Source organism: Ranitomeya imitator, chromosome 2 (genome assembly GCF_032444005.1).
Source record: "Ranitomeya imitator isolate aRanImi1 chromosome 2, aRanImi1.pri, whole genome shotgun sequence".
Lineage (NCBI taxonomy): Eukaryota > Metazoa > Chordata > Amphibia > Anura > Dendrobatidae > Ranitomeya > Ranitomeya imitator.
The window spans coordinates 379,096,074-379,122,047 of record NC_091283.1 but is presented as its reverse complement, the minus strand read 5'-3'; the positions used below and the strand labels follow the sequence as shown (position 1 = coordinate 379,122,047).

The 25,974-nt window shown below is 46.6% G+C and overlaps 1 pseudogene; it reads left to right on the top strand.

The window, feature by feature from the left end:
• Positions 1 to 25,974, top strand: part of LOC138666624 (zinc finger protein 665-like) — a 114,354-nt pseudogene that overhangs the window by 50,198 nt on the left and 38,182 nt on the right.

Sequence of the window (25,974 nt, the reverse complement as noted above, 5' to 3'; positions counted from 1 at the left end):
AATGAGTTCAGCAAGGAAGTTTTTCCAAACATCTTGGAAATCAGGGCTCTGTTCCATCATTTCCAGGACTCCTTGTTCTTTATGCTGAAGATCATCCAAAAGACATAGGCTGTATGTTCTGTATAAATGTGGTCATTGTCCTGCTGCAGAATATATTTAGCCTCCCTTATGAATACCTAATCAGTGCACCACATGACGACCCCCCCACCCCCCACAGGCCACCTCAGAGAATGAGCACATCATTAACTCAAAACTGAAAATAAAGATTAAACAACAACAAGACTGATTTCATCAGCCAAGGTATGATTTTTAATCAGTATAATGGTGCTGACCTGACACTGTCTGTAGGTTACTGTGCACAATCCTACTGACAGGTTCCCATTATGTGTAGTAATTAGAAATGACACAAGGAAAAAGTGTTGAACACATGATAAAAGAGACGTGTAAAAAGACATGTAAAGTTACGACAGTGGCTGGATCTGTTAGTAATTGGAAATCAATCCTACCATTTTATTATTTTTCAATATCAGCTGGTTCAACTGATGGCCTATAAAATGTGTCTCATTACCAAGGTGCTACACAAGAAGCATCTCATAATGGGTAAGACCAGTGAGCTTTCTCAAGACCTTTGCAACCTTACTGTTGCAAATTATACTGATGACTTTGGTTAAAGAAGAATTTCTAAACTGCTGAAGGTTCCATTGAGCACCTACAGTTCAACATTGGAACCTGCCATTTCTGGCAGATGAGATGTTTGTGGGTTTTGTGTGTGTGGCACTCATACACAATTCTGAATAAATCAAAATACTTTGAAAATGTAATTTCCATTATGTTATCATTTGAATATCAGTATCATGTCTATCCATCTTGTGATTTTCATAAGTTCAATATTGACCAGTGTATATCCCACTCCTTGCTGAGCTTATGTTGTCCTCATCACTGAATGTTCCCCCTTTAAACATAATTTGTAAGATATATCCTGTTTAGTGTTGGTTCCTAAAGCTGAAGTAGAGTGAGAGACAACAAAAAAAGTCTTGTATTCTAGGTATCCAAACTATCAGAAAGCTTTCTTGCCAGTGGCATAACTAGTGTCTGATAGGTCTGACTCCTGGTGAAAGATTTTGAATGGGGGACCCCACCCTGCCCATAGTCGTCTTATTTTTTTTTTTTAATAATAGATGGCCCATATCATTCATATAAAACAATGTGCAGCCCATAGTCATCCATGAAGTATAATGCATAGCCCATAGTCTTCCTTACAGTATATTGCATGGACCATAGTCATCTATGTAGACCACTGTGTACTCCCTGATTTAAAAAAAAAAGAACAAACACCTTCCCACCGCTCTGCCACTGCACGGGATACTCTTCTGAAGCCGGTAGTCGACTTCAGTGTGCAAGCGCGATGAGAGCACATGACGTCACTGCCATGTGCCCTCGGTCACGTGCATGCCGATGTCAGCTTCTGGCCTCTGATTTGCCTGCAGTGTGTTTGGCCAAGCATGGACTTGATTGGTCTGTGTGCTGCAACACACTTCAGTTGAACTTGGGTCCTGGAACGTGCATCCAGCTGAAGTATTTGCTGGCATTGGCAAGGCCCTTACCTGCATGGCCTGGTCGCAGCTGGGGACCTTTATCTTGTCCATTGTCACCATAAATGGACAGGCTTTTCATTTTTGTTCTGGACTGCCTACTAGAGATGAGCGCTTTTGATCAGAAAACTATTGCCAAACATAAATTCGTCACGAATATGGCACATTCAGATTCGTGATCGGAAAGCCGAGCAAAATTTTATAAAATCGGTAACATTTGGTAAAAGTGCTAGAAATATTTGCGTTGCCACAAAAATATTTTCAGCACTTTAGTAATGATAATGGTGGTGTTTTCTGAGTGTTTTACAGGTGTTTGATGAGGGGAGGGGGTTTGCAGAGCTCAGATGCGCTGCGTTCTTGGAAGCACAGCACAGCAGTCATTTTTTTCCTAACCTTATGTGTGCACATTGCGGCTAGCCAATTAGGGCGCAGGAAACACCCACAATGTCCTGACATAACGACTTGTGTCATTGGCTGCTGAAATCACATGTCCCCCTCCATATAAATATTTGACGTGGTTTTCGCGCCATTTTGACACTGATACAGCACAGAGAGGCTACTCCTGATGCTGACACTGTTTTCATCAAGATTTCAGCTATTTAGTTAGGCAATAGTGAGTCACCCTACCAGGGCAGTGGGGTACTCGGCACCGGGTCCGGTCGGCTATTAAAGGGGATGCCACGGTGGCTGCGACCCCGTCTGTGGCCCTGAGACTCACCGTTAGGGGGAAAGGTCTTTTAAGGGGAATTGTATTAAAGTCTGTTGTGATGCCACCGGTGGAGTTTGGTCATTAGTGGGACCGACGCTGTGTTAAATGGGTCTCCTGGGGGATGTTGTTGCAGCACTGATGGTACACTTCCCACAGGTGAAGCAGGGTCCCCAGGGGTCCTATGGTATATGGCGAGAATGATAGTTGCCGGTGGTAAATGAGTAAAGGGACACAAGTTGTAACTTGTAAGTCTTTACCTGGTTTACTGTAGTTCACAAGCCACCGTCCAGGGCACCAGGTTGTAGTATGGCCCGACCTGCTTGGAGGCAATGGAGGAGTCCCTTTTCCAGCCGAGGTCCTTGAGCTTTTCCAAATAGCGCTTGCTGTATATAAGGTCCCTGCTGCCTGAAGCTTTCTGCAGAGTCCTCTGTTTCCCCTGTCCTGGGACAGGTACCTGCATGACGGGCAGCTTGAGCCAGTTTATAGGGACTATATCATGCCCCAGGCTCCTTAGGTGCTGCTTCGTCTCAGGTGTGGGCTGTTCACATAAAGTTCTGAGCTCTCCAGTTCTGCCAAGTGTCTTACAGTCCCACTAAGTCCTCGGGCTCCCGGAACTGGTACTGCGATTCAGCTCTGAGGGTGCCCGAGCACAGTTTCCCTCTGAGCCTTGTTCTACGCCTGCGCTCTTTTCCTCTCCAGCTTCTCCACATCCAACCCTTCAGGTTGTTTCTCTTCCCAGAGGCTGCAGCTCCCACCTGGCTGCCAGGCCTCTCCATCTGCACCAGACCTGCTTCCACTTCAGTGTCTCTATCAGACTGTCCTACCTGGTCTCCGTGGACCAACTAACCAACTCCTCCTCCAGACCAGGACATATATCCATATTTGAGGGAAGCTCCCCTGAATCCGTGTCTTGAGCTCCCACTCCTGGCCTGGATTCAGAATGTGTTGCATGTGGGTGCCTTACCTGGTGAAGAGAACTCCATTGCCTCCAAGCATGATATCACCCTCCCCGAAAGGAAAGCAACATCACTGTAACAGCCGGTCACCTGGGGTGTTGCACTTGTACATCAGTCAGTTAGTGTAGCTAGATAGTATCCAGTGTGGCTGTAAAATTTACCTTCTGTATTTTTTATTTTTTGGGGGGCATTACTGAGGTTCTTAGACAAAGCCGGCAGGGCACATGTTCTACAAGTGTGTTGTGCACTGCTTCTATTGTGCTGCATGCACGAGTATAGCATTCTAAATAATATTATTTCAGTAGCTAATGTGAAAAAGCCTGCTGTATCCCACATTTTACCGAGTTAGCTAGGTGGTTGTATATCATCAGTCAGATACTGTAGGTAGTTAATGTCCAGTGTGGCTGTAAAATTTACCTTCCAGCACTTTTTTTTTTTTTTTTAGCCATTCTGAGGTACACAAACAAATCCAGCAGGGCACATGTTGTGCACTGCTTCTATTGTGATCGATGTACGAGTATACAATTCTAATTCACATGTAGTTAGTGAAAAAATATTAAACAGCCTGCTGTATCCCACCTTGTAATTTAGTGCTATGGTTTAATAAAACTCTGCAGACCAAAGGCACGTAAAAAAAAGTAGTTTGTTTTCTGTTGCTAAATGTGAAACAGCCTTCTATATCCCATGCAGTCATTTTGTGGCGGTGAAATGAACCTGGCTGCAGACCTAAGGCACATTAAAAAAAAAATTATAATTTTTAAGTTGAATAAAGTTAGACAACCCGCTGTGTCACACTTTGTCATTTGTTTGGGTTTAAATTAAGATGTAGAGGTCTGATCCAGAGGCTACAAACAAATTCTTCTGTTATTAACATCATACAGTAAGGGACCAGAGTTTAAAAAGACTTTGTAACATCTAGTGTGTTATAGAGGCCTGATACATAGGCCACAAAAAAATTCTTCTGTTATTAACGTCATACAGTAAAGGACCTGAAAAATAGTTTGTGGCATCTAGTGTGTTATGGAGGCCTGATCCTTGGTCCGAAAAAAACATCTTTTTCCTGTGACTAACATGATACAGCACGCCATATTTCAACTTTGAATTTACTGTCGCTGAAATTCAGCTGTTAGCAGAGGTGGTGCAAAGTTAAAAATCTAATTTTTGGTTGTTAATACTGTGCTCCTACCACACTATCTGAGCAACATGAATGGGAAAAAGCGAGGCCGTGGTGGAAGGGGAATTAGGCTTGGTGTTCAAGGTGTACAAGGGGTAGGTGGTAATGTTGGTGCAAGCACTAGTGAAGTCACGTCCTATGCAAAGACAAATGACAGCTTATGTTACTGGACAGGCTACACCACTACCTTTCTTTGGCAGATGCACAACGGTATGACTTGTCGATGATGCCCAGAAAGAGCATGTACTCGAGTGGATGGCAAATGCAGCTTCAAGTGGCCTCTCCTCCTCTTCCTCCACCTCAACATCACACCCAGTACAGTCCACAGATGTGGGACACAAATTCCCCTTGCTTCTCCCTGCATCCCAACTATCCAAATGTTCAACTGACTGTACGGAACCACAGATTGGTGATTCTGAAGAGCTGTTCACACATTCTATGCCATGATCATCAGAAGTATACTCAAAAGCTTTGCAGAGTCACGATGAGGAAATCTGTACCGATGCCCAACATTTTTTTAGCTCGGATCTGGGGCAGGAAGAAGTATGGTCCCAACAGCATCCTGACCCTCGTCAGACGTTAAACCCTGGGGAGGTGTTCAGATATCTGAGGCTAACAGAAACTGTACTGTGTTATCAGAGCAAGAAGAGGAGGAGAGTGACTCCAATGGCCAGGAATCTGATAACACTGAGGATGATGATGAGGTGTTAGATCCCAGTTGCCGTGATCATAGAGGCACACAGCTGAGTAGGTCATCTGAGTAGGAAGGCGAGGAGGTTACGTTGTGCCATCCGTCGCAGACATTTAGTGATGCAGCCACGATGAGCGATGCATCCTCAGCCACAACTGGGCCTCTGACCAGCAGTGTCCATGGGTCTGCAGCTCACAGGTGTGGTAAGGGCTGCCTAGCCTTGGCCTTTTTTGACACTACGAAGGATGAGCCAACTCACATAATCTGCCAACTTTGCAAAAAAAAAAAACAGATTGGAGGTAAAACTGCAATTATTTGACTACTACATGTATAAACCTTCACATGCACAATCAACATGCTTTAGTGAAAAATGCGGACCAGCGTACATCAATCAATGTCAGCTGCCCCATCAATTGCATCTGCTGCTTCTTCCTCCTCCTCTGTTACCAAGCCAACTATTGATACGCAGATCTTTGACAGTAGAACCTTCGGTTCTTTACTCGATCGAGTCACGTTGACTGAGAGTCCACCTTCAGCTGTAACGTAAGTGGACATGTCTGCTTATTTTAACCGATCTTAGAGAATGATCACACCACAAGTTTCTCAATTTACAGTAACATCTTCGCCTGCACCTTTCTCATGGTCCAGAAGTTTGTCTGGCTCACTGTACTGCGCCCTCTCACAGCACTGCAGCCAGCCCACGGTTCCGCAGTTGAAACAAAAATAATTGTTTCCTCCTATGCATGACAAAGCTAAGAGGTTGAACTCCACCATCTCCAATTTGTTGGCCACGGAAATGCTGCCTTTCTGCCTGGTGGATACCGACTGTTTCCGAAAGCTGATGGCCGTCGCTGCCCGCAGTACCAATTACCCAGTCGCCATTATTTTTCGAAGAAAGCTGTGCCTGCGTTACACCAGCATGTCGCTGACAACATCACCCATTTCTTGACAAAATCTCAGTCTGCCAGGGTGCATTTCACCACAGACAATTGGACGAGTAAGCATGACCAAGGGCGTTATATCTCCCTGACTTGGCACTGGGTGACTCTGGTGGCTGTGGGGACAGAGACACTGCTTCAGCCTCCTCTTTGGCCTCCACCTGCACTCTCAACATCTGCCTTCATGAGAAACACATTCCAGTAGTGCATAGCGAACCCCCACCACCTCCGTACTGCGCAGCAAGGGCTCAATGCAATAAGGCAGTCTTAAAATTGATATGCATTGGAGATCGCAGTCATACAGCTGATGAGTTGTGGACAGCTCTCGAGGCTGAATTTGATCAATGGCTCTGTCCACTGAACCTGCATCCAGGGAAGGCTGTGTCCGATAATTGTGCCAATCTTGTGGCAGCCCTATGGCGAGGCAAGTTCACACATGAGCCTTACATGGCTCACATCCTCAACCTGGTGGTGCAGCATTTTCTCTACTTCTATCCTGACCTGGGTGACCTGCTCCAGAAAGCACATAACCTGTGTGCTCATTTCCACCGTTCGCACCCCTCTGCTCATCGACTTGCATCGATACAGAGGTCTTTATCTTTGCCAGTTAACAGGTTGAAATGCGATATTCCATACGTAGGTGGCGCATATCATGATTACAGAGTAGACATAGATTAACGACCTCTGCCATTTTGAAATGGCTACTAAGAAGGTTAGCGTTGACGACACTGCCATCATCATCACTATTCTGGTCATTTATATACTTGAGCAGACTTTAAATAGCCTGAGGGAGGAGATTGTGGTCCCAGAAGAAAAGGAGGCGGTGGAAGGGATAACATTGTCTCAAAGTTCAAGACTGTTGTCACAGGCGGGTGCCAAGGGAGGGTGGAGTACTGCGATCATGGGGGGCTGGTGATGATAACAGACAAACTTTTATTGAGGGTGCAAGATCGGAGGAACAAATGGAGGAGGAAGAGGTGAAGGGTGAGCAACTGTCAGATGAAGAGGAAAATTCTCCCCTCTCTGTTGTTCGGGGTTGGTGGGAGGGGATGGAGGAAACAAGCCTCATTGTTACCCAGCCACCAACACAGCATGGGTTTGGACCTCATTGTAGAGCCCGACATATAAGTGCCTTCTTGCTGCACTACCTGCAACATGATCCCCGTATAGTAATGATTAGGAATAATGCTGACTACTGGGTTGCCATTTTATTAGACCCACGTTATAAAACCAAATTTTGACAGATGATTTCTGCCCTAGAAAGGGACCCACGAATGCTGGAGTATGCAAACACGCTTTTATACAACCTTAGGGGAGCTTTTCCCCTAGATAGTAGTGAAGCACACAGTTCACATCGCAGCTGTGGACTTCCAACCTCCAGGCCCGTCAATTCGTCAACACCAAAACATTAGCCACAACAGCGGTGGAAGTGAAAGAAACAGTTTTTGTGAGTCGTTTGACACTTTTTATGAGTCCTTACACGTGGTGAACGATTGGAGAAGATGGTGCAGGATTATCTAGAACTAAATATCCATACCATCAGGGAGGGTTTGGACCCTTTCACATTTTGGTCTTCCAAAATGGTGGAGTGGCCTGAGCTCGCCTCACATGCCTTAGAGGTAACATAGTAACATAGTTAGTAAGGCCGAAAAAAGACATTTGTCCATCCAGTTCAGCCTATATTCCATCATAATAAATCCCCAGATCTACGTCCTTCTACAGAACCTAATAATTGTATGATACAATATTGTTCTGCTCCAGGAAGACATCCAGGCCTCTCTTGAACCCCTCGACTGAGTTCGCCATCACCACCTCCTCAGGCAAGCAATTCCAGATTCTCACTGCCCTAACAGTAAAGAATCCTCTTCTATGTTGGTGGAAAAACCTTCTCTCCTCCAGACGCAAAGAATGCCCCCTTGTGCCCGTCACCTTCCTTGGTATAAACAGATCCTCAGCGAGATATTTGTATTGTCCCCTTATATACTTATACATGGTTATTAGATCGCCCCTCAGTCGTCTTTTTTCTAGACTAAATAATCCTAATTTCGCTAATCTATCTGGGTATTGTAGTTCTCCCATCCCCTTTATTAATTTTGTTGCCCTCCTTTGTACTCTCTCTAGTTCCATTATATCCTTCATGAGCACCGGTGCCCAAAACTGGACACAGTACTCCATGTGCGGTCTAACTAGGGATTTGTACAGAGGCAGTATAATGCTCTCATCATGTGTATCCAGACCTCTTTTAATGCACCCCATGATCCTGTTTGCCTTGGCAGCTGCTGCCTGGCACTGGCTGCTCCAGGTAAGTTTATCATTAACTAGGATCCCCAAGTCCTTCTCCCTGTCAGATTTACCCAGTGGTTTCCCATTCAGTGTGTAATGGTGATATTGATTCCTTCTTCCCATGTGTATAACCTTACATTTATCATTGTTAAACCTCATCTGCCACCTTTCAGCCCAAGTTTCCAACTTATCCAGATCCATCTGTAGCAGAATACTATCTTCTCTTGTATTAACTGCTTTACATAGTTTTGTATCATCTGCAAATATCGATATTTTACTGTGTAAACCTTCTACCAGATCATTAATGAATATGTTGAAGAGAACAGGTCCCAATACTGACCCCTGCGGTACCCCACTGGTCACAGCGACCCAGTTAGAGACTATACCATTTATAACCACCCTCTGCTTTCTATCACTAAGCCAGTTACTAACCCATTTACACACATTTTCCCCCAGACCAAGCATTCTCATTTTGTGTACCAACCTCTTGTGCGGCACGGTATCAAACGTTTTGGAAAAATCGAGATATACCACGTCCAATGACTCACCGTGGTCCAGCCTATAGCTTACCTCTTCATAAAAACTGATTAGATTGGTTTGACAGGAGCGATTTCTCATAAACCCATGCTGATATGGAGTTAAACAGTTATTCTCATTGAGATAATCCAGAATAACATCCCTCAGAAACCCTTCAAATATTTTACCAACAATAGAGGTTAGACTTACTGGCCTATAATTTCCAGGTTCACTTTTAGAGCCCTTTTTGAATATTGGCACCACATTTGCTATGCGCCAGTCCTGCGGAACAGATTCTGTCGCTATAGAGTCCCTAAAAATAAGAAATAATGGTTTATCTATTACATTACTTAGTTCCCTTAGTACTCGTGGGTGTATGCCATCCGGACCCGGAGATTTATCTATTTTAATCTTATTTAGCCGATTTCGCACCTCTTCTTGGGTTAGATTGGTGACCCTTAATATAGGGTTTTCATTGTTTCTTGGGATTTCACCTAGCATTTCATTTTCCACCGTGAATACCGTGGAGAAGAAGGTGTTTAATATGTTAGCTTTTTCCTCGTCATCTACAACCATTCTTTCCTCACTATTTTTTAAGGGGCCTACATTTTCAGTTTTTATTCTTTTACTATTGATATAGTTGAAGAACAGTTTGGGATTAGTTTTACTCTCCTTAGCAATGTGCTTCTCTGTTTCCTTTTTGGCAGCTTTAATTAGTTTTTTAGATAAAGTATTTTTCTCCCTATAGTTTTTTAGAGCTTCAATGGTGCCATCCTGCTTTAGTAGTGCAAATGCTTTCTTTTTACTGTTAATTGCCTGTCTTACTTCTTTGTTTAGCCACATTGGGTTTTTCCTATTTCTAGTCCTTTTATTCCCACAAGGTATAAACCGCTTACACTGCCTATTTAGGATGTTCTTAAACATTTCCCATTTATTATCTGTGTTCTTATTTCTGAGGATATTGTCCCAGTCTACCAGATTAAGGGCATCTCTAAGCTGGTCAAACTTTGCCTTCCTAAAGTTCAGTGTTTTTGTGACTCCCTGACAAGTCCCCCTAGTGAAAGACAGGTGAAACTGTACAATATTGTGGTCGCTATTTCCTAGATGCCCAACCACCTGCAGATTTGTTAATCTGTCAGGTCTATTAGATAGTATTAGGTCTAAAAGTGCTGCTCCTCTGGTTGGATTCTGGGTGTTATCATGCCCGTCAGCCAGCGTCCTCTCAGAACGTGTCTTCAGCACTGCTGGTGGTGTCCTGACGGATAAGTGCGTATGGTTGTCCCCTGAAAGTATTGACCGCGTATCTTTCATTAAGATGAACAAGTGCTGGATCGCCAAGGACTTTTGCACCCCAATCGCAAACTGTACAGACTAGGTGATATTGCATTTTTTTAGTGTGATACATAAACATCACTAACTGTACTGTGATATCTTTAGTGTCTCTTCTGTGGCTGCTGCTGCTTCTGATGGTAGCACAAATTTGTGGAAATGTGAACAGTCATGGTTGGTCTACATCTGCTGTGTTAGCTGTAGTGGAAGATGTGCCGGTCCCAATTATACTATTTCTATTCTCGTGAAAGTTATTCCACTTCGGTGGTGTCAGCTGGTGTCCTTTTTTAGGTTTGTGAACACTCCAAGTTGGGTGTAGAGAAAAACCTGTTGGTCCTTATTCTACTATTTCTACTGTGGTGTAATTGATGCCACTTTGGTGGTGTATGCCAATAATTTTTGGAAATGTGAAGACACATGGCTGAGTGTCCATCTGCTGGATTAGGTGTAGTGAAAGACCTCTCAGTCCCTATTCTACTATTTCTAATGTGGTGAAATTGATGCCACTTTGGTGGTGTATGCCAATAATTTTTGAAAATGTTAACCGTCCTTGCGGAGTGTCATGCCACTTTGGTGGTGTAAGGCTCTCATTTCTTTAAATGTGAACACAGATTGTAGGGTGTTCATCTGCTGGATTGGGTGTAGAGAAAGACCTGTTGTTCACTATGGTACTATTTCTACTGTGGTGAAATTGATGCCACTTTTGTGGTGTCTGCCAATAACTTTTGGAAATGTGAACACTCCTGGTTGGGTCTCCTTCATGCATGTTGCCTGTAACAGTAGGCCTCCGAGACCGTCAGGCCTCCACTTCCTTGCACTCAACTACCCGTGTCACTATCCTTACATTTTTCTGACAATGGTAGTCTAGAAAACTGATATTTGTGCCACTTGAGTTTGGCTCAGCATGAAAGTAGGTAGAGGTGTTGCATATATTATCAGGTGTGACTCTAGTCACAAAGTAAATATGAACACTACTTACTGTAAGTAAAGGGAGGTAAAGTAATCTGATGTCAGGTCCAGGAAATGGCGCAGTACGACAAAGGGAAGTCAGAGACAATGTCCAATACATACGAGTTCAGGAAAGCCAGAGAGACAAACCAGTTTACATGGAGCAGGCACAAGCAAATTTAGGTCACAAGCAAAGGGTCTGAGTCCAGGAAGAGAATCAAGTCAAGCTACGTCAGGCACAGAGCGCAGAGGGATCAATGTTCCACAGGCAACAGCAAGTGTACGATTGACACTGGTGTGAGGAATTAGCATGCTTAAGTAAAAGCCTGATTAGGCTACTTTCACACATCAGGTTTTTCGCCGCATGCCGATTCCGGCGTCGCGCCACAGCACCAGATCCAGCTTATTTTGTGAAAACCGGATGGGATGGATCCGGTTTTCTGCCGGATCCGATGCCTGGATCCGGCGAGAAACCTGATCCATCCCATCCGGTTGGCATCCTTTTCGTCAGGTTTTCTATCCGGTTTTTGACGGATCCGGTTTTTAAAAACGCCCCCTGACAGGCTAAAAATGTGATTGGCCCCCTGAAAACTATATATACAGTGTTCCTTCAGCCCATCTGTGACAGGTTGGAGAGGAGTACACACAGAGCAAGATGGATGGCATTATTGCGATGATTCTGCAGAACAACGTGGATTTCATTGTGCAGGCGAATAGATTGAAAGCAATTGTTCTTGAGAAGGAGTGAGAGAGACAGCGCATCATGCATCTGCGGCGACGACGTCGTTTGTGGATCCACCCCATCACGGCCCTGAGAATGACGCGGGGAGTCTTTTCTACTTTACACATGGAGCTACGAGGGAAGCCAGAGAATTTTTTCAGCTATGTGCGGATGAAAGCGGAGAACTTTGATGTATTGGTGAATCGAATCGAACATATTATAAGAAGGAGTGATACATATTGCAGATTCTCTATTACAGCGTCTGAGCGTCTGATGGTCACTCTTCAGTAAGCATTCTTTTTTTATGTACTCTTGTAGCGCACTTTCATCGATTGATATTTTGAATTTGTAGTAATTTCTGCTTTGCTTTTGATCACAGATTCCTAGCTACTGGAGAATCCCTTTCGTCACTACATTTCCAGTTCAGACTGGGAATTTCAACCATCTCCGGAATTGTAAAGTACACTTGCCGTGCACTGTGGGACTCTTTGCATGATGATTTTATTCCACATCCCACAATGCAGACTTGGTTGGAAGTAGCAGACAGATTCCAGGAAGTGTCTCAGTTTCCCAATTGCTTGGGCGCGGTGGATGGGAAACATATCCGTATCGTGAAACCGGCTGGTTCTGGATCCGAGTATTTCAACTATAAAAAGTACTTTTCCATCGTGCTGATGGCCATCGCCGATGCGGATTACAAATTTGTAGCGGTGGATATTGGGGCGTATGGCCGCTCAAATGATTCACAAGTTTTCAAACTGTCTGCAATGGGGCGGCATTTGTATAGAAAAACGTTTCAATTCCCCCCTCCAAGACCACTGCCTCAAAGCTCTGAGCCACCAATACCTTTTGTTTGTGTTGGGGATGGAGCCTTCCAGCTTTAAGAACATCTTTTGAAACCCTACTTCAGTCGTGGTTTAACCCAAACTAAAAGAATTTTTAACTACCGACTCACACGTGCACAGAGAATGGTGGAGTGTACGTTTGGGATCTTAACCGCCAAATGGAGAGTTCTACTGACATCTATTAACTTGAATGAAATTCAAGGGAAAAGAAAGCGGTCACTAGGGAGCGCTGTGAGGGTCACAGTTAGAATTGAAAGCAAAAGGTCCACCGCAGCACCAGCCGTTAACCTTTTAGGAGGATACAAAATGCAGTAAATAGTAATAACGGTCCTAGGAGCGCTGGAAATGAGACCAAAACAAGGATTTTAGTGTTGAACCACAACGCGTTTCAACGGTTAAACCGTCTTCATCAGGTGGAAGTTCCACCTGATGAAGACGGTTTAACCATTGAAACGCATTGTGGTTCAACACTAAAATCCTTGTTTTGGTCTCATTTCCAGCGCTCCTAGGACCATTATTACTATTTACTGCATCTATTAACTTGAAGACAGACACTGTGGATGAGGTAGTGAAAGCGTGTGTTGTCCTGCACAATTATGTTATATCCAAGGAACAGCTTTCCATTGAGGACCACTCTGAAGAAACCACCTTGGCTGATTATAGCAACATAACGAATAGAAGTTCTGCGACTGTTTCCCGAATTCGGGATCAATTTGCAGAATATTTTATTTCACCCGAAGGAAGAATAGACTGGCAGGATGAGAGAGTTTGAACAATTTGTCTTGAACCTAGTAACAAGTTTTTTACCTTTACCCAAGTTGTGTACCTGTTTGGGTAATACCCAAAGTATTTAACCTTTTACCCAAGTTGTGTACCTGTTTGGGTAGTACCCAAAGAATTTAACCTTTTACCCAAGTTGTGTACCTGTTTGATTTTACCTTTTACCAAAGTTGTGTACCTGTTTGGGTAGTACCCAAAGTATTTAACCTTTTACCCAAGTTGTGTACCTGTTTGATTTTACCTTTTACCAAAAGTTATGTACCTGTTTGGGTAGTACCCAAAGTATTTAACCTCTAACCAATAAACCTTGCTTTGCCCAAGTGTTATCTATATTTTATAAATAAAATACAATTTTGCTCTAAACAACACAATTTTATTAAAAAATTTTTTAACACAACATAAAAAAAAACAAAAAACTAAAGGTTGGAATAAGTTGGGGTGGAGATAGTGCTGGAGGGGCTGTCAGATAGGGATACTTTGACAGTGGGAGTGTGGAGAGAGGAATGTGTTAGTGGTGGGGAAGGATCAATAGGTAGTGGTGAAGGGGTGGAGAAGGCAATTGAGCGGGAGGACAGGAAAGTGGGATTGGGGTTAGGAATTTGGTAGGATGGAGGGGTGTAGGTGATGTTTTGGGAGGATTGGGGGGCAGAAGCAATGATGGGATGATGGGTTGGGAAGGAGGTGAAAGGAGAGGAGGCACGGATGAAGTAGATGGGAAGTGGTATGGGTCGGGATCATCGTATTGGTCAGAATGGTGGGAAGGGGCACGCAGGACGCTGGTAGTCTGGCTGGTGGGATGGGGCATGGGAACGCTGGTAGTGTTGTGGCTGGAGGGACGGGGCACGGGCATGATGTGGGTGATGGTGAGGTTGGTGGGATGGGGCACAGGGAGGTTGGTGGTATGGGTCAGGAGGATGGTAGTGGCTGTAGTGATGGACATTGGAGGAAGGGGGGGCATGTGCAGCATGGGTGGCAAGAGTCTCGGCTTTTGAGGCAATGAGCGCTAGAGAGTTGACTGGCAGGATTCCATTACTTGCATACTGCAGCCATTTGCTCGGACAAAACTTTGAGACAGTTCTGAAAGGATGCGTTCAGGTGTAAGAACTCGGGCGCATAGCTCTGTACCTGACCCCTCTGCCGCTGTCGCCCCGAAGCTACAGTTGTACTAGAGGTGGCAGCAGCAGAGGGGTGGGGTACAGGAAATGCTATATCCTCACCAGCAGATACATGCAATGGAACCGGCCAGGATGTTCCAGCGCTCGCGGATGGGACAGAGGGATCCGATTTGTGGGAAGGCTGGGAAGGTGCAGAGTGGGAAGGTGCAGAGTGGGAAGGTGCAGAGGGGCCGGGACTGTCGAACTGTCCCTCGGTGGCGGCCTCCTGCGGGATCGCCCCCGAAGGGTTCAAGTCTGCTGCAGGCTCCTGAGTGCTCCCGACGGTGCTGTGGAACAAAAGAGAAAAACAAACAATTAATATACTGATATTGCATGGCCCTGGGTGAAAGAGCAAAAGAGGTTGACACGTTAAACATTGGTTATTACATATGGTGGGTAATATTTACCTTCGAGTCACCATCGTTGTCCTGAGACAGGACTTCGGCATACTTTTATCTGCTCCTGCGTCCTCCAGAACCAGGTATCAATATCAAGTCCGACCTCCTCACCGTCCGAATCTGGAGCACGCTGTGAAGCCTGTTATAAAAAAGGGCAAAAAAATAAAATTAGATTCAAAAGAAAAAAAACACCAAAAACCAAAAAAAATAAAATAAAGAAGATGCTTACACAATGACGACCACCCTGACTCTGATGCCGACGAGCCTGGGAGCCACTGGGAGTACCTCTGGATCAAGCACCAGAATTTCAACTCTAGAAGAAAAATAACATAAAAATTATGTGCTTGTATGTGGCCTTTTTATGTGTTGTGTGCCGTATGATATCTATAATGATCATTTTGTATGTGTTGTGTGATGTCTGAAATGGGCAGTTTGGATGTGTAGTGTGCTGCGATCTTTCTGTAAGTATCTTGTGTTGTTATGTGTTGGGTGTAGTGTGAGGTCGTGGTTCTGCGATAAATGAAAGAAACACACCAATTGTGATCCCGCTCCAGGTATTTCTCCACCCCTTCCCTCTTCTTCTGGGAGCACCGCTGGTGCTGCGGCAGCAGCTTCGTACAAAAGAGAAAGATGGTGAAATAAATTAAGATATAAACACACACACACAGACACACACACAGACACACATACATACATACACACACACACACACACAGACACACACACAGACACACACACAGACACACACACAGGGAGAGAGCGAGAGCAAAATTAAAAGCATATATATTTACCTCAGTGCGCTGCCGATTGGAGGGAGGGCTCCTAGAAGAAGTCATGGCTTGGCTCTGCTCTGGCAGGTTTGGTTCCGCTTTCTGGCAGGCTTGGCTCCGCTCTCTGGCAGGCTTGGCTCCGCTCCCTGGCAGGCTTGGCTCCGCTCTCTGGCAGGCTTGGCTCCGCTCTCTAGCAGGTGTGGCTCCGCTCTCTGGCAGGTTCGGCTCAGCTCTCTGGCAGGTTTGGCTCTGCTCTCTGGCAGGCTTGTCTCCGCTCTCTGGCAGGCTTGGCTCTGCTCTCTGGCAGGCTTGGCTTCACTCTCTGGCAGGCTCTTTTGGCAGGGTCTGGAAGATTCTTGGCAGGGTGTGGGCTCTCTGGCTGGCAGTATGGCTGGAAATGAGTGAGGGCCTCAATGGCATTGCTTTATATATGTGTCCTGGGGGCAGGCCAATAGCTTGTGAGCATGCTCAGTTTAAAAAGCCGGATCAGGCCGCCAGATCCGCCTTTTTCCGGATCCGGTGCAATCCGGGGTCCATAGACATGTATTGTAGTGAAAAGCCGGAAGAGCCAGATCTGGCCCTTCCGGCTTTACCGCTGCAGACAAAAAACGTTACAGTAGACGTTTTTTCCAGACACCGGAATCGGAATTTTAACCGGATCCGGCAAAATTATGCAGAAATGCAGGGCCACCCGGCGCGATCCGGCGCTAATACAAGTCAATAGAGAAAAACCGGTTCCGTTTTTTTTTTAACCGGTTCCGGTTTTTCTCTAAAGAGCCGTAAACAGCCGGAATTAAAAAACCTGATGTGTGAAGGTAGCCTAAGGCTAGGTTCACACTGCATTAGTGCAGTCCGTTCAACACATACGTTAAACGGACTGCGCTAACGCAAGTGCCGACGTTGGCACACTGCTAGCACAGATGGAGCATCTGCGTCAGCCATAGAAAGTAATGGCGGCGTTAACGGACTACGTTACACCGCGTTATGCCGCAGTGTAACATAGTCCGTTTAACAAGTCACACTAACGCAGTGTGAACCCGGCCTTAAGGAAAATGATCACAGGTGATTGCAGCACAGACCCAGCACATGACCCTGGTAATGTCGAGCAGTTGGGGTAAGGTAACATAACCAACACTCACCCGTCGATGACACTCCCCATGTCGCATGCCCTTGACCGCCAAAATAAAGACTACGACTACATATTCTTTTGGAATAATATCGGCCACAGCAACCTTTTTATTTAAATGCAAACAGACATAAATGAATTATAAACATCCAATAACTTTAAACTAGGAGGGGTCCTTGGAGCTCCCAGGAATCTGGTGATCAAAACACAGCATAGCGTGAATGTTACCAAAACCAAATTACTCCCAGCCGATACCACCTGGCTCAGGAGCACCAAAAACCCCAGCGGGTTCACTATTCACGCTAAGATTCCCGGGAAACCGACCACCACAACAAGGGACTTTGAATATTTCAAAGACCCGAGACCCCACCACAACGAAACGCTATGGCCTTCTCCACACCTTCCTGCAGCCCAAGTGCCCCAAAATCAATCCCAACAGCATTCAGATGCACCCCATCTGCCAGCCAGAACGCCCCATCACCTTTTTCTAGCTCAAAATGCCTCACGGCTGCGCCACCATTCCTGGCCACGAACGCAGACACGGCTCTGTTAACTTTGATCCTGGCCTTATTGATCTCCGACCAAACCACCGATAACCCAGGATATAGACGCCACAACCGCAACAAGTCCTGCTTGATGTCCTTAATTAGTTCTCTGAATGGGCGCATCCCCAAATCATTACCTCCCACGTGTAACACCAAAATATCCGGCGACTTATCCAACACTACCGCAGCATTGATTTCTTTCAACACCCTGTTCCAGGCCAAACCCCTAAAAGCAATCCACCGGACCACTGCTACTGACCGTTCGAAACCAAGTTGTCTACCATCCGACCGTACGTCAGCGCGCCGGGCTCCCCAATGTACATAAAAATGGCCGAAAATCCACACCAAAAATGGTAAGGAACCTGAAAAATACAAACAGAAACGTTCAAATCCAGCAGCTAAAACCGCAAGGTAATAAAAAACGACTACTTCACGAATGACCTGCTCACACCCCGCTTAACACCTAACGTAACTGTGGTATCTATTCGACTTCCATCTACCAATACGCTTAATAGCCTCCAAATCCAAACCTCCAGCAGCCGCATCCGTTGCCGCCCCAATCCGAAATGAATGAGGAGTAAAACACGAATTATCCAACCCCAACGCATAAAGCGCCTTCTTAAAAACCGTGTGAAACTGATACCTAGACAAAGAAGAACCATCCTCATGACAAAGTAACGATCCCTTCCTGCGAGGCCCTAGCCTCCCAAAACCTTTTAAACAACCAACTGGGCACATCCTTGAACCGGCGACCGCACACAGCTCAACCCTCCTGCCGCGCCCCACCTGGTCAGTCTTCAAGCGATGCAACCAAAACTCCACACGCCCCCCAGACAAGAGAACATTCCGCGCCAAAATTCTCCCCATTGCATTCTTATTAGGGGACACCAGCTCACCGATTCTCATTGCATCAAAAAATGCAAACGAAAAAGCCAAACTGAAAAGACGTTGTTCAAACAATGACCCACAACAATCACCTAAAACCTCACCCAACCGCTACAACATCACAAAAGACACGGGACGCCGAGAATCCAACCTACCGTATTGTCTACGGAAACCTTTTACCGCCTGCCTCACCAAAAACACTTTAGACAGATCACACTGCCCCCTCAATTTAAAATCAAATGCCAAAGCAGACAGCAAGCGTGATACCTTCGCCCACGACCAACCCTCTGAAAAACCACGGCTAAGCCAAGACAACAAAATCCCCACCTGATCATCAGCACTGCCTCCACCCGGGCAAGATGCCAACACCCCTTCCCACTATGACCAGACCGCCTGATAAGCCTCCCATGTTTTGGGAGCCAACGACGACCTTATCAGATCTTCAGCGTCCCGCATGCCACAAGCCAAAGGTCCGCAGGGCAATCCAAACCGACGGTCTCTGCTTCCGGAGCCAAGGACCGGAAACGCTCGAACTGGAAACGAGAAAGAGAGTCAGCTATTGAATTCCTCGCCCCAGGCACATGAGTCGCCGTGACCTGCGAATTCAACTCCAGACAAGATAGAACCAATTGCCTGAGAACCCGCACCACGGGTGGTGACGAAGCTGTAAGTCCTGTAAGGCAGTGACCGGTGTCATATGCGAGGGTCGCTATGTATCCCCCAGGATGTGCTTAGAAGCATATTAGATCCGCTGGAGTGCCCTGTGCTCACAGCAGGTTTGCCTGTGAGACACAGGGAAGAATAAAAGTGAGTGTTAACTGGATCAAGTTATTTGACCCAGAAATTATTCAGGAAAACCCGGTATGGGCTTTTATTTTTGAAACGGACTGCAGGAAGGTAGTGGGGCCGGTCCGTTTCCTCCAGCCCAGATCTTATAGTGGCCCATGGCCATAGAATCTGGAGGAAAGAAAAAAAAAACCCTGCAAGAGAGTTTGCGTGTGTCAGTGTTGGTCTGGGAGTCAGACCTAGCAGGAGGCTTATGAGGAGCTCTATCCGTGTGGAGCAACACGGGCCAGGCATAGCCTAAAAAGCCGGACACCCCAGCGTACACGGTGGTGTAATATGTTCACGGCAACAGATTGCGGACTGTCTTTACTTTTCCCGGCTGCATACTGAAGGACTTGTTGCTTATGTTTTCGGTTTGTGAGTATGCTATGAAATAAACAACACTTTATTTTGAACTTTATATGGGTCACTGCCTTCTCACTGCACAGCAAGGACATCGCTGCATCACAGTCCATTCACTGCACACACCACCCCCATGTTATCACAGTTGAAACGAATGCGCCTGTTGCGAAATTGCTGCTTCCACAAATGAACCGCCACCAGGATAGGAAAAATTTCCAATAACACGATGTTACGGACCAGCCCTGATGAAATCCACGCCGCAGGCCAGGGTGCCACACACTATTGCCCCCTGAAGTATGCCCCAAAACTAGAGTTGAGCGACCTTGACCTTTTTAGAGTCGAGCCGGGTTTCGCGAAACCCGACTATCTCAAAAGTCGGGTCGAGTGAAATCGGCCGATTATGACGTAAAGTCGGGATCGACCGAAACACGAAACCCAATGCAAGTCAATGGGGCAGCATAGTCGGCAGTGAGTGGGGGCCAGGAAAACACCTAGAGTGCCCATTTTAATGTCAAAACCATCCATTCTTCTTAATGAAGCTTGTCAAGCGTAATTTACCTTATAATAATTGGAAGGCATTTGAAATTGGGGGTCATTTGGCTAAAGTTGTGGTGGGTAGGGCTGGTTCAAGTAATTAGTGGGCCCAGGAAATCTGGACCACGTCACGGCAGTGGAGCAGGGAGAGGTAAGTATTTCAACTTTGCAAGTGCTGTGAACCTGAGCAAGCAGGGGGGGCCCACTCGTTGGCATTGGCACTGGCACAGGGCCCCTCAAAGTACAGCGGTGTGTTTGCACGGCGGGGGCGCCTCCCACCGGCAGCAACACTTTTGCGTACTATGAGAGGCCCTGTGCCAGTGACGTCGCCAACTAGTATTCCTCCCCCCACCTGATGAAGGAACCTGCACTTTCATCTGCACCTTCCTCTTTGTCCCCGTGTAAGGTGGTATGGTATGCGGGAAGAGCAACCTGACTTTCAGCAGGGTCACAATGTTGTTGTGTAGCGTGCACGGGGAATGTTGCGTTATGGGTCAATGTACCAGCAGACTCATCTATCACTGGCTGGGCAATGGGCAGGATGAGGAGGAAACACAGATATAGGCCCAAATAATAAAGTGGGCTAAATGCAGTTCAAAATTGGTAACACAGGAATAACCAGGGGGCATTGCAGTGGAGGACAACTGGAATGAGAGGCTGACACAGAGAGTAGGCCCAAATCAGTAAGTAGTCGAAATGCAGTTCAAAATTGGCAACCGTAGTAAACAGGCGGCACAGCTTTGTTCAGTGGAGGAGAACAGCAAGGAGTGGCGGACACCGATAGTAGGCCCCAACCCAACTAGTAGGCCAAATGCAGTCTAACATTAACAACTACTTAACGAGCGCCTGAAAACGGAATTTCAGGACAGGAAACCAGGAGAACAGCAAGGAGCGGCAGACACTGTTAGTAGGCCCCAAACCAACTAGTACGCCAAATGCAGTTGTTCCATTTAACCACAATTTAACGAGAGCCTGAAGATAGAAGCTCAGGAAAGGCAACCTGGAGAACACCTTGGAGTGGAACACACCATCTCTCTCCACCCCATACCCATTTTGTAGGCCTAATGCTGTGTAGTTTTCTACAACTACTAAACGAGAGTCGGAAGACCGAAGCAATGGCAAGGCAACCTGGGGAACACCTTGGAGTGTAACACACCATCTCTCTCCACCCGATACCCATTTTGTAGGCCTAATGCAGTGTAGTTTTCTACAACTACTAAACGAGAGTCGGAAGATCGAAGCAATGGCGAGGAAACCTGGAGAACACCTTGGAGTGTAACACACCATCTCTCTCCACCCCATACCCATTTTGTAGGCCTAATGCTGTGTAGTTTTCTACAACTACTAAACGAGAGTCGGAAGACCGAAGCAATGGCAAGGCAACCTGGGGAACACCTTGGAGTGTAACACACCATCTCTCTCCACCCGATACCCATTTTGTAGGCCTAATGCAGTGTAGTTTTCTACAACTACTAAACGAGAGTCGGAAGACCGAAGCAATGGCAAGGCAACCTGGGGAACACCTTGGAGTGTAACACACCATCTCTCTCCACCCAATACCCATTTTGTAGGCCTAATGCAGTGTAGTTTTCTACAACTACTAAACGAGAGTCGGAAGATCGAAGCAATGGCGAGGAAACCTGGAGAACACCTTGGAGTGTAACACACCATCTCTCTCCACCCCATACCCATTTTGTAGGCCTAATGCAGCCTACTTTCCGACAACTACTAAACGAGAGCATGAAGATCGAAGCTCAGGAAAGGCAACCTGGGGAACACCTTGGAGTGTAACACACCCTCTCTCTACACCACGGAAGGGCTGATTCTTAGGAAGGAAGGCTGTCGGAAAGAAGCAGGGCGCGTCCGAGGGTGATTATATTCTTATTAGGTATATACTCACCCTCGGACGCGCCCTGCTTCTTTATTTGTAATGAATGTTTATTTGCAATGTGGTTTTGACTTACTCTATTTTTTTGGTAAATAATGATTTTATTATTTTCATTGTTTTGCATCTTCTTGGCAATAATATAAAGAAGACGCGACAGGACAACACTCGGTGGATGCCATATCTGTGTTTTAAATTGGAAAAAACTTTCAGTTAACTACTTGCAGGAGAAAGTTATTGTAGCTGGTGGCCATTTTTAGTACTGTACCAGATTTTTGTTGTATGTGTTTGTTTTTAATGTTAAAATGTCTGCATTTGATATCTCTCCAGTATTTTCTTTTTTATAAGCAAAATACTTATTATTATATTTTCTGATGTTGGTTCAAGGGGTACACGGGCAGCAGTAGACAGGTCAGTGGAGGCCTAGTGGAAGGAGGGACCGCAGACAGGCTTCGAAGCCCTAACATAATAAATTGGGCTGGCTGTAGGCAATTTAAAATTGGTTCCAGGGGAACCCGGGCAGCAGTAGACAGGTCAGTGGAGGCCTAGTGGAAGGAGGGACCGCAGACAGGCTTCGAAGCCCTAACATAATAAATTGGGCTGGCTGTAGGCAATTTAAAATTGGTTCCAGGGGAACCCGGGCAGCAGTAGACAGGTCAGTGGAGGCCTAGTGGAAGGAGGGACCGCAGACAGGCTTCGAAGCCCTAACATAATAAATTGGGCTGGCTGTAGGCAATTTAAAATTGGTTCCAGGGGAACCCGGGCAGCAGTAGACAGGTCAGTGGAGGCCTAGTGGAAGGAGGGACCGCAGACAGGCTTCGAAGCCCTAACATAATAAATTGGCCTGGCTGTAGGCAATTTACAATTGGTTCCAGGGGAACACGGGCGGCAGTAGACAGGTCAGTGGAGGCCTAGTGGAAGGAGGGACCGCAGACAGGCTTCAAAGCCCTAACATAATAAATTGGGCTGGCTGTAGGCAATTTAAAATTGGTTCCAGGGGAACACGGGCAGCAGTGGCCTGGTCAGTGTAGTAGTAGTGGAAAAACGGGCCGCAGACAGGCTTCGAAGGCCTAACATAACAAAAATTGGGATGTAGGCAATTTACAATTGGTTCCAGGGGAACAAGGGCAGCAGTAGACAGGTCAGTGGAAGCCTAGTGGAAGGAGGGACCGCAGACAGGCTTCGAAGCCCTAACATAATAAATTGGCCTGGCTGTAGGCAATTTACAATTGGTTCCAGGGGAACACGGGCGGCAGTAGACAGGTCAGTGGAGGCCTAGTGGAAGGAGGGACCGCAGACAGGCTTCGAAGCCCTAACATAATAAATTGGGCTGGCTGTAGGCAATTTAAAATTGGTTCCAGGGGAACACGGGCAGCAGTGGCCTGGTCAGTGTAGTAGTAGTGGAAAGACGGGCCGCAGACAGGCTTCGAAGGCCTAACATAACAAAAATTGGGATGTAGGCAATTTACAATTGGTTCCAGGGGATCACGGGCAGCAGTAGACAGGTCAGTGGAGGCCTAGTGGAAGGAGGGACCGCAGACAGGCTTCGAAGCCCTAACATAATAAATTGGCCTGGCTGTAGGCAATTTACAATTGGTTCCAGGGGAACACGGGCGGCAGTAGACAGGTCAGTGGAGGCCTAGTGGAAGGAGGGACCGCAGACAGGCTTCGAAGCCCTAACATAATAAATTGGGCTGGCTGTAGGCAATTTAAAATTGGTTCCAGGGGAACACGGGTGGCAGTAGACAGGTCAGTGGAGGCCTAGTGGAAGGAGGGACCGCAGACAGGCTTCGAAGCCCTAACATAATAAATTGGGCTGGCTGTAGGCAATTTAAAATTGGTTCCAGGGGAACCCGGGCAGCAGTAGACAGGTCAGTGGAGGCCTAGTGGAAGGAGGGACCGCAGACAGGCTTCGAAGCCCTAACATAATAAATTGGGCTGGCTGTAGGCAATTTAAAATTGGTTCCAGGGGAACCCGGGCAGCAGTAGACAGGTCAGTGGAGGCCTAGTGGAAGGAGGGACCGCAGACAGGCTTCGAAGCCCTAACATAATAAATTGGGCTGGCTGTAGGCAATTTAAAATTGGTTCCAGGGGAACCCGGGCAGCAGTAGATAGGTCAGTGGAGGCCTAGTGGAAGGAGGGACCACAGACAGGCTTCGAAGCCCTAACATAATAAATTGGGCTGGCTGTAGGCAATTTAAAATTGGTTCCAGGGGAACCCGGGCAGCAGTAGACAGGTCAGTGGAGGCCTAGTGGAAGGAGTGACCGCAGACAGGCTTCGAAGGCCTAACATAAGAAAAATGTCAATACAATGGTATTGACAGTGCCAGGCATTGAAGGATGTCAGCGCATAGACTAAACATTGGTGGAGCAGTGAGAGAAAATTTTGCAAGTGGTAGAGCACTGTTTGACCTGGGGGGGGGGGGACTGTCTTGTGGCCGGCGGTACAGGCCCAGGGCCCCTCATATTACAACGGTGTGTCTGACGTTGGGTGCGCACCACCACCGCCAGACACTTTATTGTACTATGAGGGACCTAGTGGCAGTGCCGTCGACCAAAAGCGGGCACACCCACCTCTTCAGACAAACAGTACTCTCACGGGTGCTGGCGCCAAGTGGCGATACCACGGCCCCGTGTGGGGACTTTGGCCATTTAGGGAGGTGTTAACATGTCGGATGCTGGACAATCAGGTGCTGCAAATTACGAGATTGGAAAAGTCATTCAGAATAGTCCACAGGCAAGACCTTTACATAGGAAAGCTAGGTGTCAGCCGGGCAAGGTGGGGCAAAAGATTTCGAAATCCAGTTGTGGTTCATTTTAATGAAGGTTAGATCATCTACATTTTGGGTAGCCAGACGAGTCCTTTTTTCTGTTAGTATTGAACCTGCAGCACTGAATAATCTTTCTGATAGGACACTAGCTGCCGGGCAAGCAAGCTCCTGCAATGCATATTCTGCCAATTCTGGCCAGGTGTCTAATTTTGATGCCCAGTAATCAAATGGGAATGACGGTTGAGGGAGAACGTCGATAAGGGATGAAAAATAGTTAGTAACCATACTGGACAAATGTTGTCTCCTGTCACTTTGAATTGATGCTGCAGTACCTGTCCTGTCTGCGGTCATAGCAAAATCACTCCACAACCTGGTCAGAAAACCCCTCTGGCCAACGACACTTCTGATTTCTGCCCCTCTAACACCTCTGGTCTGCTGGCCCCTGCAGCTCGTGTTAGAACGATCACGGGCGCTGTGTGCAGGGAATGCCAGAAGCAAACGGTCAACAAGAGTTGATTGTTTGGTTGCTAATATTAGTTCCAAGTTCTCATGTGGCATTATATTTTGCAATTTGCCTTTATAGCGAGGATCAAGGAGGCAGGCCAACCAGTAATCGTCATCGTTCATCATTTTTGTTATGCGTGTGTCCCTTTTGAGGATACGTAAGGCATAATCCGCCATGTGGGCCAAAGTTCCAGTTCTCAAATCTGTGGTTGTGCTTGGTTGAGGGGCAGTTTCAGGCAAATCCATGTCACTTGTGTCCCTCCAAATACCAGAACCCGGCCTTGCCGCGCCAACAATTTCCACTGGCCCCGGAAAAGCTTCCTCATTAAAAATATAATCATCCCCATCATCCTCCTCGTCCTCCTCCTCCTCTTCGCCCGCTACCTCGTCCTGTACACTGCCCTGGCCAGACAATGGCTGACTGTCATCAAGGCTTTCCTCTTCCTCAGCTGCAGACGCCTGATCCTTTATGTGCGTCAAACTTTGCATCAGCAGACGCATTAGGGGGATGCTCATGCTTATTATGGCGTTGTCTGCACTAACCAGCCGTGTGCATTCCTCAAAACACTGAAGGACTTGACACATGTCTTGAATCTTCGACCACTGCACACCTGACAACTCCATGTCTGCCATCCTACTGCCTGCCCGTGTATGTGTATCCTCCCACAAAAACATAACAGCCCGCCTCTGTTCACACAGTCTCTGAAGCATGTGCAGTGTTGAGTTCCACCT